Consider the following 15,794-nt stretch of genomic DNA (forward strand, 5'->3'; position numbering starts at 1 on the left):
TGAGGCAGGGAGAGATTTGAGTGACTTGCCCAGAATTACACAAAGCTTTGAAGTGTCTGAGGCTGGATTGCAATTCAGGTCTTCCTGACTCCAGGTCCAGTGCTTCATCTGCTGTACTACCTGGCTGCCTTCAAACTGCTAACGTACTTCTTACAAAGGATGGTTTTTTCATGGGCTGGTTAAAACAGAGGCTGTTGGCTTGTACCCATAGTGACTAGCTGTGCTGGAGGCAGCAGAAGAAGCTACAAAGAGGATTCAAGGATAGCAGAGGAAAGAGAATGAACTGCTAGGGAATGAAGGTGTATGAGACTGATTTCATATGTTATGATCCAACTCACTCTGTCTTAGTAATTCCGTCAAAAAGTCCTTCCATAGTCTAGCCCCATTTTACCTCAAGGTAGAAGTATCTCCATTGCTTCCCAGAGGCACTGCAGATAGGCTGGTCTCACTGTAGTCCTCTGATGCTTGCTCGTATTCATATGCCTTTTATAACAACCTCTAACAAGATATTGTCCGGCCATAAATCCCTAGAATTTGTAATTCTTCCCATTTTGGAAAGAGAGGAAAATAACATGAGATCAGGCTTCAGGTGGTAGGGTGGAGGTTTATCAAGTAGAGGGGTAGATACAGCAGGAGTTTGGGGGACTCTTGGTGAGAACAAGGGCAGGATGAAGGAGAGGAGGCAGTCATTGCCTAGAAGTATTGAGATTGTGGTAGCTGCTCTCTGCCACATGGTCACTTCTCTTCTTCAAGAGCATGAGAGAAAGTTGCTAAATGGACAAGGGGAGATATGTGTGACTACGCTCTTTATGGTACCTGCTCCAGTAGCTGGAGTGCTGAAAGAAACAAAGCCACCATCCCTACATCCCAACCCTGCCTGATTTCCACTTAGCTGCTTTTAAAATATTATTCTGTTAAAGGATACATTTTCCAGATTTAATATTACTTCTCATAAGCTTCCTGTGGTTGACCTGACCTTATATCGCCAGTTGTCCCATTGTTTGCAGAAGTGACACTGGAGAGAGGAAACTTTCTATTTCAAGGCTAGGAACTCAACTCCCAACCCATTGTTAGAGTTTTGCTCTCTAACTGGGAGTATCAACTCAGTAGCACAGTGGATGGAGCATTGAGCCTGGAGTCAGAAAGACCAGAGTTCAAATGCAGCCTGAGACATTTACTAGCTGTGTGACCCTGGGCAAGTTAATTAACCCTCTATTTGCCTCAGTTTCCTCATCTGTAAAATGAGGGTGATAATAATAGCACCTACCTCCCAGGGTTATTGTGAAGATCAACTAAGATAATTGTAAAGCACTTAGCACAGTGCCTGGCATGTAGTAAATGCCATATAAACGTTACCTACTGTTATAAGCAGTAGTCATTTTGCAACTATGCTTCTAAGTGCAGAATTTCTATGGAGGGCGATATTTTATAAATTTGCTCCATAGACATGAGCCTAAGAGTAACTGGATCTTACATTTTTGCTTGTGCTTTCCCTCCTCCTCTGTGTTTACCCATCCTTCCCATACTTAAAACCCAGGCCACATCTCACCTCCATCCAGGAGCCTTCCCAGTCCCTCTGAACTGACACTAATCCAATTCTTCTCTGTACTCTGTGCTATTCTTAAACAGCATTGCACACCTTAGCATTTACTTGTTCTAGAATTATTGGGCAAACATGAACTTTGTCTCTCCAACTAAATTTTAAGTTCATTGAGGACAGGAAGAATGTTCTGTATTTCCATAATTGCTGCTATGCCCAGGACAACAGTCTCATTCTGAAACCTGAGCAAAAGCTCCCTGGTTTACAGTGGTGATGTGTGGGAGCAGAGTCTAGAGTTTAAAGTATGCTCATTAACCTGCCAATCACATATTGTTCTCTTTTAAAAGGTAGAAAGTATTTAGTCATTTAAGAGTTCTTGTTGAATAGTGTACACGGTGTACAGAGCAGTGCAACAGGCACTTAGGTAGTAGCAGTAGTGAATGTAGAAAGATGAGCTGTCCTCCCTCAACGACTGGGATGGAAGAAAGAGACCTTGACACAGGCACATCTATAACAATGCGGAACTATTTTTTAGAAGGTTTGTTCTCCTCAAAGCACAGTAACATAAACAAGATTCATTTTAAAAAATTTAAGGCTCTATTCATTTAGAAACAAAATTCTCCATGGTGCATAAAATAATTCAGTCTAACCCAATAAACATTTCTTAAGCATCCACCCCTGCCAGGTACTGGGCTAAGTTATGGGGATACTGAATTATGTAAATAACTCTCCAAACTGAGTTAACATCGAGCAATATTGGAGAGAAGAGAGCACAATGTGTACTTGAAATGTACTTTTGAATACATAGAATTTGAAAAGAGAGACTTTGTGCATTTCTTGTATCCTTACAGACTTATGCAAATGGGCCCTGGTTCATATTCCTATTTATTTCATTTAGATCAGTCTTTTTTTCTTTCAACATGATGAGAGTGTAGATTCATCAAATACCAAACACAAAATCAACAATCATGTACTTGACTATTAATCATAAGATTTAGAGCTGAAAAGGCCATAGAGATGATAGAATTTCAGAATTTGGAGGAGCCTTTGTGGTTTATAAGATTTTGAGCTGGATTAAATTTTGGACACACTAGAATGTCAGAACTGAGAGGGACCTCAAGGCTCATGGTATTTTAGAGTCAAGAGATGCCTTAGAAATCTTATCTAATCTCATTTTACAAATTTGGAAACTGAGGTCCAGAGAATTGAAGTGACTTGGTTAAAATACCTAGCCATTAAGTAATAGAGCTGGGATTTGAACACAGGTCCTTTGATTCTAGAACCAATATTTTTTCCATCACGCCAGACCATCATGTAGCACAATCTGAACTTAACCAGGAAACCTCTCTATGATGCCACTGAAAAGTATTCATCCAATCTCTGTTTGAAGGCCTCCAGTGAGAGGGAGATTACTATTTTCTGGGCATGTACATTCTACTTTTGGACAACTCTGATAGCTAGGTTGTCTTTCCTTACATTGACCTTAAATATACTTCTCTTCATATTCTACTCATCATTTATAATTCTTCCTTCTAATATAAAGTAGAATAAGTCTCTTCTAATAACTGAATAGTCCTCCAGATACGTGGACACGATGATTGTGCTCCCTTGACAGAATCATACAATGGTCTCTAAGTTGAAAGGGACTTCAGAGAACATCTGTTCCAATGTGTACCTATGGAACCTACAACATATATATTGTCTCCAAGAAGCCTTTACTTCCCCTCTAGTGAGGGGGAACTCACTACCTATCAAGTCAGTACATTTTTGGACAGCTTTAATTATTAGAACTTTTTTTTACATCAATCCAACATCTGCCTAACTGTAACTATCAACAATTCTTTGCCCTAGAGTAAACAAACATTGGTAGTCTAATCCTCCCATATAATAATCCTTCAAATACTTGAAGATAGTTTTCTCTCCAGCTCACCTCATCCCTCTCTTCTCTCAAGTCTTCCTTTCTCCAAGCTAAACATTTCTAATTCCTTCAACAGATAGTTATATGATATAGTCTGTAGGCTTCTAACCATCTTGGTCACCCTCTGTTCTATCCCCTGACTTTGGATATGCTTCATTTTATCAATGGCCTTCCTAACATGTGGTGCAATTATAGGGAGGCCAGCATGGTAGTCATTATGAGCTATCACTCACTTGTGCTATGGCGACCTGAGGTTTTTAGCTCCACTCTTCTTGTTGCTATGAACTGGCAAATATAGGGTAATTCTGGCCCCCATTACAGGAATTTGATCCAGAAACATCCTGGCTTCTAAAATCAATCTCTTTCCCATCATAAAGCATGTTTCCTTTAATGTTTTAGTGCTGTGATCAGCCAGCTATGCTGTCTCACCAAAATTGAATATACGAGAACAGAATATAGTGTTATAATGAAATAAATATTTTAATAAAATTAATTTGATATTTATTTAATGATATGCACATTCATTCCAGTACTGCATGGTAATTATGAATAAATGTCAAGGGAGGTCAAACAGCCCAATGAAAAACCTTCATCTACTCCATAATTTTGCCTATATCCATCATTGCTGATGACCTAGGTTATACCGATATCACCCTAGTTCCTCAGTCTGGAGGCAGGCATACATGAAGGGATCGTCTGAATCAAGAAATGAATTTGCTGCAGTCTGGTCCACAGTCTCTCAAAGTGATTGTTACTTTATGCAGATTCTACCCCTTGCTCAAAGTGATCCTCTTTGGGCCAAGCAGAATAAGTCTAATCCCTTTCCCACAAAATATTGCTTCAAATATTTAGCAGAATCTATCATGTTTCCCTCAGTATTCTCTTCTTTAGTTAAAAAAAAAGTTTCTTCAACTGATCATTATATACCAAGATTTCAAGACCCTTCACCATACTGGTCATTCTCCTCTGGCCACAATCTCATTAGTAGGTGTCCTTTACAACTGAACACAATACTATAGCTCGGTTGTGGGTGGCCCCATGACCAACAGAGATTGGGAGACTTCCTCCTGTGTGAGTTTTATCCACGCCCTTCCATAAATCATCTATAGAGATACAATGGAGCTGGAGGTGTTCTTTGAATCTTTTAATATTTAGGGTAGAGCAGTATGACTCTCAGGGTGTAGTATTCCTTGTTCTTTTACAGAACCTGCTTGGCTCGTTTTCTAGTTAAACACACATACACACACACACATGCATGCTGATTTTTATAGACAAATCATTATTGGTAATATAAATTAGCTTACTGTGTCATAATACTATACTTCCATTTAGACACAATTGCATTTTGTTATCTATAATCAAAATGGTATGATTTTTTAAAATGTTTTATTGATGCTTTTTGTAGACTTCACTGCCACTTCCCAGTAATCTTCTGCTCACCCCAAAAACACCCTCCAGAAACAAAGAAATATAAGTAAGCAAAATAAAAAGGAACATTGACATTGTCTTATAATATAGGTTATATTCTTCACTAGTGCTCCCCCTCATGCCTTCGGCAAAGAGGAAGGATGAATGTTTTGTCATCAGTCCTCTGGAATTGACTGGTCAAAGTGATATAATTTTCAGTTGAATTTTTGGCACAGAATTTAACCCCCAAATAATTTAGAGTTAAAAATGTATCAGAAAATATCATTTTCTATCTTCTAAATGCATTGATGATTAAAAATAAATTCCTCTTGAAAAATCCTATAATCTTCCAAAGTCAACAAGAATTTATTTTTTCTATTTTGAATTTTATTTATTTTTGCTACTTTTTAAGCTTGACAAGCACTTATTAAGTGTCTATTATGTAACAGGCAACATGCTAAAAAGTTTCAATAGAAAGGGGAACAGAAATCCTGTAAAATTTTTTTTAAATGTACGGTTATTTTTAAATGAGTAAAGATTCAAATTTGTTCTCCTTGCTTTTTGAAAGTTTGCAATTCACAGCTTATGCAAAAATCATTTTCATAACATATGTCTGCTGTGTTTGTAAATATTTAGAGCAGAAATACCAAATGTAGATGCAGTAAATGGATTTCAATAACACATCATTGGTTTCCTGAATGTCTTAGCCAACTTTGACACTTACAGATCTAGCGTCATCCTCAGAAGTTTACCCAGCCTGAGACCAGGCCCTTGTTCTTTAGTGTAGCTTGAGCTGGATCCAGAGTGTTTGAGCTTGCATGGGAAATAACCTAAAAGAAACTGGATCTGTCTAGAGAAAAAGATGATCAAAGGAAAAGAAAGGAAATATAGTACAATGAGTAACATAAACTATGTGCTATAGGGAATCCTTTTCCTAGTCTTCTTTCTGCCCTTGGATTGCTCTGGCTAACATTGTTATTAGTCTCTGTGTCTTAGGCTACATCTACATGGGGGTTACAATGGAATTGGAAGTACAAATCATTCTGGTCTGTCCACCTGGGCTGTTTGGGTTCATGAACTAAAACTTCTGCTCTGATCAAAAGTTAGGTAGATAGATAGAAAGATTAGATCCGGTAGATAGATACAGATGTTGTAGATGTATATATTATATACACATATATACACATGCATACATATGCATGTGCTCATATATTTATATACATATATATATGTTCATATATGTATAATATATGTATATATATTTCATTCCTTATTCAAACTGATTACTTGTGTTTGCCCAGTTCATAGATCACTAAAAGTTCCAGTCTTTACAGAAAAGGCCCTGTACAAATAGAATGGGATAATAAGCTTGGATCAATATTTTGAGTTCCAACCTAGCTGTTCCTTACAGATATAAGCTATTTCTTTGTTTTGTTTTATTTTTAATATGGGGATGATAACTCTCCTTTGTTTCAAGATAAACTAACAAAAATAGCAGTACATTTATAAAACGTACATTTCTGTAATACATTTATAAAATGAAAGCATAACACAGGTTTCGCTAAACATTCATACTGGGGACTGTGTAAAGAGATAGAAATAGGGGCAGAGCCAAGATGGTGGAGTAAAAGCAGTGACTTGCTTGAGCTCTCCCTCCAAACCTCTCCAAATACCTGTAAAAAAATGGCTCTAAACAAATTCTAGGGCAGCAGAACCCACAAAAAGACAGAGTGAAACAAATTTCCAGCCCAAGACAATCTGGATGGTGGATCAGAAAGGTCTATCGCACCAGGCAGGGAGAGGAACACAGTTCAGCATGGACTCGCAGGCAAAGACCAGGCCTCATTGAACCTGGAGCAGGCGTCAGAGGACTGAATCACAGGCAGCTCTGGCAGTTTCCAGACTTCTCAACCCACAAACATCAAAAACAACTTAAAAGGTCAGTAGAAAAGTCTGTGACTGTGGTGAGAGAGAAGCTCAGTCCTAGCCCCAGTCCCAGGGCAGCCTGGAGAGACAAGAATATCAGAAAAGAGGATGGTTGACAATGTCTATAGCTACAGAGCGGTCAAGAAGGATGAAGGCTGAGAAAATGCTATTAAAATGGCAATTAAGTCAACATTGTTAATTTGGATTTCATTTGAATGGTGAGGTTGGAAGCCAGACTGCAGAGTGAAGAAGACAGTAAGAAGAAAGGAAGTAGAAGCACCAATTATAAATGGTCTTCTCAGGGAGTTTAGCCATAGAAAAGAGGGAAGATATAGGACAATAGCTAGCAAGGTTGCATGGATCAAGTAACTGAGCAAGAGGTTGGGAGATACCCTATTCATCTAATAGATAAATATATTTTCTCATTACTGTACTTACCTAGATGACCTTGCCTTGTTAATGGGACTGAACACTTCATATTTTGTCAAACAAGATATATTTGAACAACACTAAATCCCTAGATTATTTTGCAAGTCATTGTCAGTTGCCTCATTGCTATGCCATTGGTGAATGAGGGACGTGCCATCAGTATGGCGGATAGATCACAAATAAAAAGCAGGCTAGACAGTCTGATTGCTTTAGATATCATGGTTTATCTTATGATGAAGTAATGCTATTGCCTCCATAAAGTGAGCTTTGGCAAACAGTTCTAACCCAAAGCAACCTGCAAATAAAGCATTTGAATTGCCAGTCCACTGTCAGCCAACTCATGTCTGCATGAGTTGAATAAATTGCTAAGTAAAAGAAAAATGAGAAGAAAAGCATAATTGTTTCACATTGCATGAATAACTTAAAGTAGATCAGTGCATATTTTGCTCTATTTAAGGGCACCTGTGATGGAGTTTCTCATCTGATATATCCAGAAATAATGAAAGTAAAATATTGAATAACCACACATTAAAAGGAATCATGGTCTTTCCTAGTGAAACATAATTTGGGGCAAATAAAAATGTTTGTTGTCTTTCTAGGGGAATAAAAGTGAAAACCTCCAAAAGCATGGCCTTCACAACTTTTAGATATTTTTGAAAAATCTGCTTTTGGTGGAGAGGTGAGGGACTATGAACACTCTGTCAGATAAAACAGCTATGTCATTTGGTTTTGATAAACCGTTTTTCTTTGTTTTTTAGGGAGGGTTTATGTTGGGTTGGGAAGAATTCATATGAGTGTCTATGGAAATATCTTAAAAGTACTACTATATAAAAACAAAAGTATCAATAACTTTTTAAAGAAAATCTTTATAAATATAAATAGAAAAAAGTATAAACAACTTCAAAAAGTCCCAAAGTCTACATTTTTCCTACATTTCTCTACAAGCAGGTGTGGAGATCTATGGCCATTTTGCATAGATATTGGCTAGGAACATTTCTTGCCAAGAGTCAATTATTACTTAATCATCAATATCACAATATATCACTATTGAATGATTTTCTAGGAGTTATACAGAAAGAACCTATGTCCTTGAAATTCCAGATTTCCATAATCAATATCAAACCAAGCTCTCACTTATTACAACATTCAAGACATTAACTTATTCATGAATTTACCAAAGAGGGCAGCTTCAATGAATTGAGTAATAAGCTCAGCTTTCTAGGAAGACGTCAACTTTGGCCAGTATGCTTTGTTTTATTTGATATATAATTCTGAACGCTTTTACATGTTCGGTGTAGAAAATGTTGGGCAAGATAGTGACAAATAACAGGATATAAAACAGATACGCAGTGATCAAGGAATGTCTAAATGAGTTGTAAATAAATGTAATAGCATATTACTATGCTATGAGAAACAATGAAGAATATGATGAATACAGAGAAGTATGGGAAGATTTCTATGAACTGATGCAGGATAAACAAAACTAGGAAAAATATATAGTGAGAAGAACAATATGAATGGAAAGAAAAGCAAGAACAACACAATCAAAACTGAATGATGTGAAGTTATTATGATCAAGCACACGCAAAAGAAGGGTTTTGAGAATGCACATCCCTGCTTTCTTTGGAGAGGCAGGGGACTCTGAGTTTGGAATATTACATATAATTTATATGGTTGATCTGTACATTAATTTTGCTGAATTATTTTTTGCTTCTTTTTTATCCTTTATTATAAAGGATAGTTCTTAGAAGAGAAGAGAGGGTGGGAAATATGGGGAAATGTAGACGACATCAAAACAAAAGATCACAAAAGTGATAAAAAACAACAATAAAAAAGAATTTGACATATTTAAATAAATTTAACCTCTATCTAATTTAATAGAGGTTCTGACAAAGATTATTTCCATACAGATGCTCTGAACGAAAAAAAGAGTAAAGAAAACTCATGTGATCATTACGTTCGGAAAGGATATGAAGGGCTGACCTTGGAGCCAGGAAGCCATGAACTCAATTCTTATTTCCAACACATACAGGCTGTGTGCCTATGGACCAGATAACTTGATGAAACTCCAAATTATAGACAAGTTGCTAAACCACATTAGTATAAGGTGTTTCCTCACAGGTAGTTTCATAAAAGGATGAAATCATAGTTCCAGACCACATCTCTGCTCATCCCTCCCCCAACCAAAAAACCCCCAAATTCTCCATCTGGATCCCTGACCTAAAGGGTACCATGCAGAGGCAGCACAAAGATGGTAGAGTGATAGGAACTCCTCTAACCAGATCTAAAAATGTACTAAAACAAATCCTGATGGAGAAAAAAACGCATTGTGAGTTATTTGTCTTGCCCAACTCAGCATAGGAGACAGAGGGGAAGGTCTGTTGTCATTGGAGGTGGGATAAGGGAAGGAGCATGCTGTATGGAGCACCCTAATGCCCAGGGAGAGGCTATGCATGAAAATAAAAGAAGATCCCAGATCATACTGTGACAGAACCATACTAGAATATCTTAGTGAAAGAAATGGGTGCCAACTGGCAAAGTCAGGAAGTAGACTGAAAGAATGGGCAAACAAAAAAAAGAACCATACCATAATGAGCTATTATGGTGGCAGGGACAATCAAGACACAAACAGCAAAGAACAGAATGACATCTACAAGCAATGCCTCAGTGAAAAACACAGTTTGGGCACAAATCTAATTAGAATTCCTGAAAGACACAAAGGAAGAGTTTTAAAAAGAGTTTTAAAAATTTAAAAGAAATTGAATGATAGTGCTTGAGGGAGAAATTAGAAAAGAAATGAGAGCTATAGAAGAAAAAATGTAAAACGAATTACCACCTTGGCACCAGAGGAACAAAACCTTACCCAAGCAACAAACTCCCTAAAATTCAAATGTATCAGATAGAAGCCAATGACTTCTTGAGACAACAAAAATATTAAAGCAAAGCCAAAAGACTGAAAAAGTGGAAGAAAATGTAAAGTATTTCAGAGCAAAAACAACTGACCTGGAAAAAAGGATTAAGAAGAAAAAAAATAAATTATCAGGCTATCTAAACACCAAGACAAAAAAAAAAAAGACTCTAGAAATCTTATTTCAAGGAATCTTAAAAGAAACTGACCAGATCTCTTAGAACCAGAGGAAAAAATGAAAACAGAAAGAATCCACTGCTTACCTCCTGACTTAAACTCCCAAATAAAAACTCCTAAGAATGTCATAACCAAAATCCTGAGCTTCCAGGTTTGAGCCAGAAAGAAATATCTAAGATACTAAGAAGCCACAGTCAGGATTACACACAGTTCAGCCACTACCTCTATAAGGGAGTGTAGAATTTTGGATATGGTATTCCAGAAGGCAAAGGATATGGACTTACAACCAAATTTAACTTATCCAACAAAACTGAGTATAATGCTACAGGAGGGGAAATTGACCTTTAATGAAACAAAGGACTTCCAGGTATATCTAATGAAAAGACCAGAGCCAAGAAACTTTGAATTTCAAATACAGGAGTGAAGAGAAACATAAAAATGTAAAAATGAATTAATAATGATAAAGGATTACACAGGAATGAACTTCTTACATTCAAACATTAGGATATTATATGCATATTCTCTCTGAACTCTATCATCATCAAGGTTCATAGGAGGCCAATAAAGACCTATTATGTATCCAAGGCAGGATCTAAACACCCACATCAGTACTTTTTTTTTTTAGGCAATTGGGGTTAAGTGACTTACCCAGGGTCACACAGCTAGTAAGTGTCAAGTGTTTGGTCTGAGACTGGATTTGAACTCAGGTCCTCCTGAGTTCTATTATGTTTTGATGATTTTTAAGGGGAAAAAAATTGAAAGAGAAAGAAAAAGGAATACACAAAGGGGGAGGAAAGGGAAGTTAGAGAAAATCATCTTACATAATCCAGGTGCCCAGTAGGCATTTATACAAACAAGTAGGAGAAGGCAGGGGTAGCAGCTGATACTTGAATCTCACTCTCATCTGAATTGGTCAAAAGAAAGATGAATAGGTACCAAAATATATTTCACTCAACAGAGAAATTGAGGGAAAGGGGAGGGGAAGATGGAAGGGGAATCAGAAGGCAGACTAAGGAAGAGATTATCCAGGGTTGGGGAACCTGTTGCCTCATGGCCACATGTGGTCCTTTGGAATTGGTCCTCAAGTGCAGCCCTCCAGTTTGGATTCAGTCAAAGGGCCACACTTGAGGACCTAGAGGGCCACATGTAGCCTTGAGGCCGCAGGTTCCGCACCCTGTAAGCAAACAAATTCTAAGGATATACAAAAAATATTAATAGATCTTTTCAAGATGGCAAAGACTGAGAATCTGAGGGGGTGCCTAGACATTGAGAAATGGATGAATAAGTTATGGCACATAAATGTGATGGCTTACTATTGTGCTGAACTCTCATAATCACAATGATAAACCAGGATTCCAGGCAACTAATGAAAAAATATGCAATCCACTTCCAGAAAGAAAGGCGAAAGGCTTGGAACCCAGAATTAGATGGCTATTCTTTTTGGACAGAGTCAATGTGAAAGTTTATTTTGATCAACTATACATGTTTGTAATGTTTTGCTTTTCTTATGTTCTCCATTGGGGAGGAAGAAGGGTAAAATGGAAGGTGGATCTTGGCTGATTGAAACAAGTAACCTATTAAAAAGTATGCAGAAAGGAAGTGGAGGGTATAATAGACATCCTTGGATTATTTTTAGCATCAGAAATATTCCTAACTGTGATTTCTAGTCAGGAGTGTTTCAGTGACATTTTCTTCCACATACAGCAACAAAATCTCAATTAACCTTGATGGGCGAGGGGACTGTCAACACTTACTCTTGCTCTTTCAGCTTCTAATTCAATAGAACAGGATTCATTTGGAGAAATTTGGTCAAGTGTAAGTGAGACAATCAGCAAAACAATAAAGCAACCCTGACATGTAGCAGTGATTTTCTGAGGTATAAATTGTCACAAGGAAAATTTAACAACGGGCTCTTGTGAGCCAGTTGTTTTCTGAAGTGGGTTTTAAGTGGTCTGCTATAAAACCACCAAAGGAGAAACCTAGAATGTTTCATTGCCATTGCTTTCTAATCATCCCAATGAATACAAGACCTCAGGAGCAGGGCATACAGAAGGTACAACAAATTTAACTTTTCGTTTGTTTGTTTGTTTTAGTGAGGCAATTGGGGTTAAGTGACTTGCCCAGAGTCACACAGCTAGGAAGTAGTATGCGTCTGAGGCTGACTCCAGGGCCAGTATTCTATCCACTGCACCACCCAGCTGCCCCACAAGTTTAAGTTTGAGAGAACAATAAATAGTTGAAGCTAAAACTGTACTGAAGCCAGCTCCAACTGGCTTGCAAGAACAAATTGTTAAATGTTCAGCATGAGCATTTACATCTCAGAAATTGACATTGCTACAAATCAGGGTTTGATTTTTTTTTTTTGCTGTTGTTGATTGTCTAGACTTAAGAAAATGTTAATAATTCAGATTAAATTTAAAAGCATGCATACACATATATACACATGTGTGTGTACACACACTTTTTTTTTTCCCAGAGAGCCTTTTGTTAAACTTTTACCATCACAGCCCTGATTGAAACTGAATATTGCTAGCTTAAACAGTGGCTAGACTGTATTCAATGTGAAGCAGGGAGTTAGGAGGTGCAGTGGGTAAGAATGTTAAACTTGGAGTTAGGAAGACTTGAATTCAAATCCCATCTCAAACACTTACTAGCTATCTGACCCTGGGCAAGTCACTTAACTTCTCTCTGCCCCAGTTTCCTCATCTGTAAAAGTGGAGTAATAATAGCATCTACCTTCTAGGGCAGCTGTAAGGATCAAATGATATGATAGACTTGTAAGGCACTTTGCAAATTCTTAAAGCACTATATAAATATTAATTAAAACATAAGGAATTCTAATCCTACTGCTCTAAATACTTAAGCACAGCCTTTTTCCCGATCCTATCACTCCCAGCAAAGAGATGGGTATATTTGAAAACAAATTTGCATATCTTTCCCCCTTTCATATACTATCATTATCCTAATTTCTTCTTCTGCCTTGCCCAGTAACTGAAGAATACATGACTAGACTTTGAAATCACCAAGCAGCTCTACTGTTCCTGGCCCCCATGTAAGCTCACAGTCTTCCTGAATGAAGTAGCTTATTGCTGGAAGGGAGAACTGGAGCAGAAAAAAAAAAAAGAATAAATTCTAATAGTCCCTGGCCATGAATTCCTCAGACTGCCTGAAGTACTGCCCACTCAGTTACCCAGGTTACAGCTTACACTACCCAGTTCTCAGTACTCTTAGAATTTTATCGATAAAACTATGTTCATAAGAACAAAGACCTTTATTATTTTTTCCCCTGGAAAGGAACACATTGGCCTTGCATTGAGCTTGCTGCCCACTCTGGCCCAGTCTGCTGGTGTGCTCCCCCCACTTCTGATTTCCCTGCTACTGTTACCACCTCTTATCATTGTTGAATTTGATGAAGTGGCCCTCTCGGTTTCACCTAGAGAACAGGTGAGCTGATAGATGATGGAGCAGCTGGAGCAGAGCTCATCAGTGGGACAGCAGGATGCTGACTGTATCACAGCCTGTCTCCCCAAAACTCTATTCCTAGAGCTGCATATATTTTAAAAGATTACTGCTATTACATGGTAGGGAAATTCTCTTTCTGACCAAAAGTGATTCTGCGGGGTTTTTTTTTTACTCCAAAGAAGTCTTTTTTTGTGCAATTTTAAAAAGAAATTATTAACTTCTTTTGGTTTTATGTTAACGGTATTCCTGAATATATCCTTACCCTTCCCTACCCAGCCAACCATATCTTATAAATAATAATATAATCTCGTAAGAAAAAGAGAAAGAGGAAATTAGATTCAGTTCATCCAAAGAAACCAATACATCACCTGAGTCTGACAGTATATGTGCTTTTCCACACCCAGGGTTCCCCATCTCTGCAAATACTGTAGTGAAGTTTGTGCATTTAAATTCAATCAAAATATGCATAAAAATGAGCTTTAATTTCATACACCCATATCATCATTAAGTTGCAGGGAAACAGATGACTATTCCTGGTGAATGTGGGCCTGAATCTCTGAGAACTATCTCCTAATTCTTTCAGTCACATCAAATGAATAAACATTTGTTAAGTGCCTGTTATGCACCAGACAGTGGCACTGCGTGGACTGAGAAATAAAAGAAAATAAACACAAAAGCAAATAGAGTGATAAGAGAGAAAGGGTTCGGGCCCCAGATGTGTAGAGATCTGTCCGTATGGCTCAAAGGGAGGAAGAACAGACATCTCTCGCTTCTTCTCCTCCCACCGTTTTCCAAGGAAGACATTACTTCCCACTAGAAGGGTAAGCAAGAGGTTGGGGCTGGAGGCAAACACTCTCCTCTCCTCAGAAGGAAGGGATACAGGCTAGAATGACCTCTATCTGCTCTCTTAAATATTGTTCACCTAGGAGATATGATCAGCTTACATCTAATTTTTTATTACTTTGTCATTTAGAGATCTCTAAGCTCTATATACAAGACTTGACCTCTTCTCTACCTAATACCAGTTCCACAATGAACACACAGAGAGTAGCAAATAAACCCATTTATCCAAATCATAGCAAAATATAAATCAGAAAAGCCATACATAAGAGAATATATGCCAGACAATTAAAAATCAGTGAGCTTTCCTACAGGGAGCAATGAAACTCAGCTAAACGTAGAGAGAGGGTCCTGGACCTCATGCAAAGGGAAACTCCCCCAAATCTCTAGGGTAGCAAGCTAAGAATAGGGCAGGATGAAGACTGCCCTCTCCTCTGGTGTCTTCCCAGACTCTTTTCCTTCGGCAACCTGAAGTGGGCTTTGTCACTTCCATCTTCTCTCTTGAATCTGGAAGCCAGCTTGACATTATGCTTGAAGAGTCCCTAAGCCTCACTTGGAGAGTCCCTAAGTCCAATGACTTCTGACTGAAGAGTTCCCAAAGTGGGGGGGGAACTAACTGAGAACTCATATTGTACAGAGGATTGGCCTCCACCAATACGGGGAGAGTCCCACACAAAAAAGAAATTATTCCTGCTCCCAAGGGGCTCATTATCTCAGGAAGGAAGCAACACGCCAACAACTGTGTATTAACAGGATACATAGAGGGTAAATTGGAAGTAATGTCAAAGGGAAGACACTAAGATGAAGGAAACCTGGAATAGGCTTCCTTCAGAAGGTATGACTTCAGCTGAGACTTGAAGGAAGCCAGGAGGCAGAAATGAGGAGGGAAAAAGTTTGAGGCATGGGGGACAGCCAGTGAAAATGCCCAGTCAGGAAATGGAATAACAAGGAGGCTAGTATCATTGTATTACAGAGTATGTGGGGTGAGGGTAATAAAGTGTAAGAAGACTGGAAAGGTAGGAAGGGACCAGGTATAAAGGACTTTAAAAGGCAAACAGAGGATTTTATATAGGATCCTGGAGGTAATAGGGAGCCACTAGATTTCACTCAATGGAAGTAGGAGAATGGACTGGAGTTGGGAGATACTTAAGACAGGGAGACTAACCAGAGAACTATATTTTTCTCAG

Source organism: Phascolarctos cinereus, unplaced genomic scaffold (genome assembly GCF_003287225.1).
Source record: "Phascolarctos cinereus isolate Bilbo 61053 unplaced genomic scaffold, phaCin_HiC Scaffold_4;HRSCAF=312, whole genome shotgun sequence".
Taxonomy (NCBI): Eukaryota; Metazoa; Chordata; class Mammalia; order Diprotodontia; family Phascolarctidae; genus Phascolarctos; species Phascolarctos cinereus.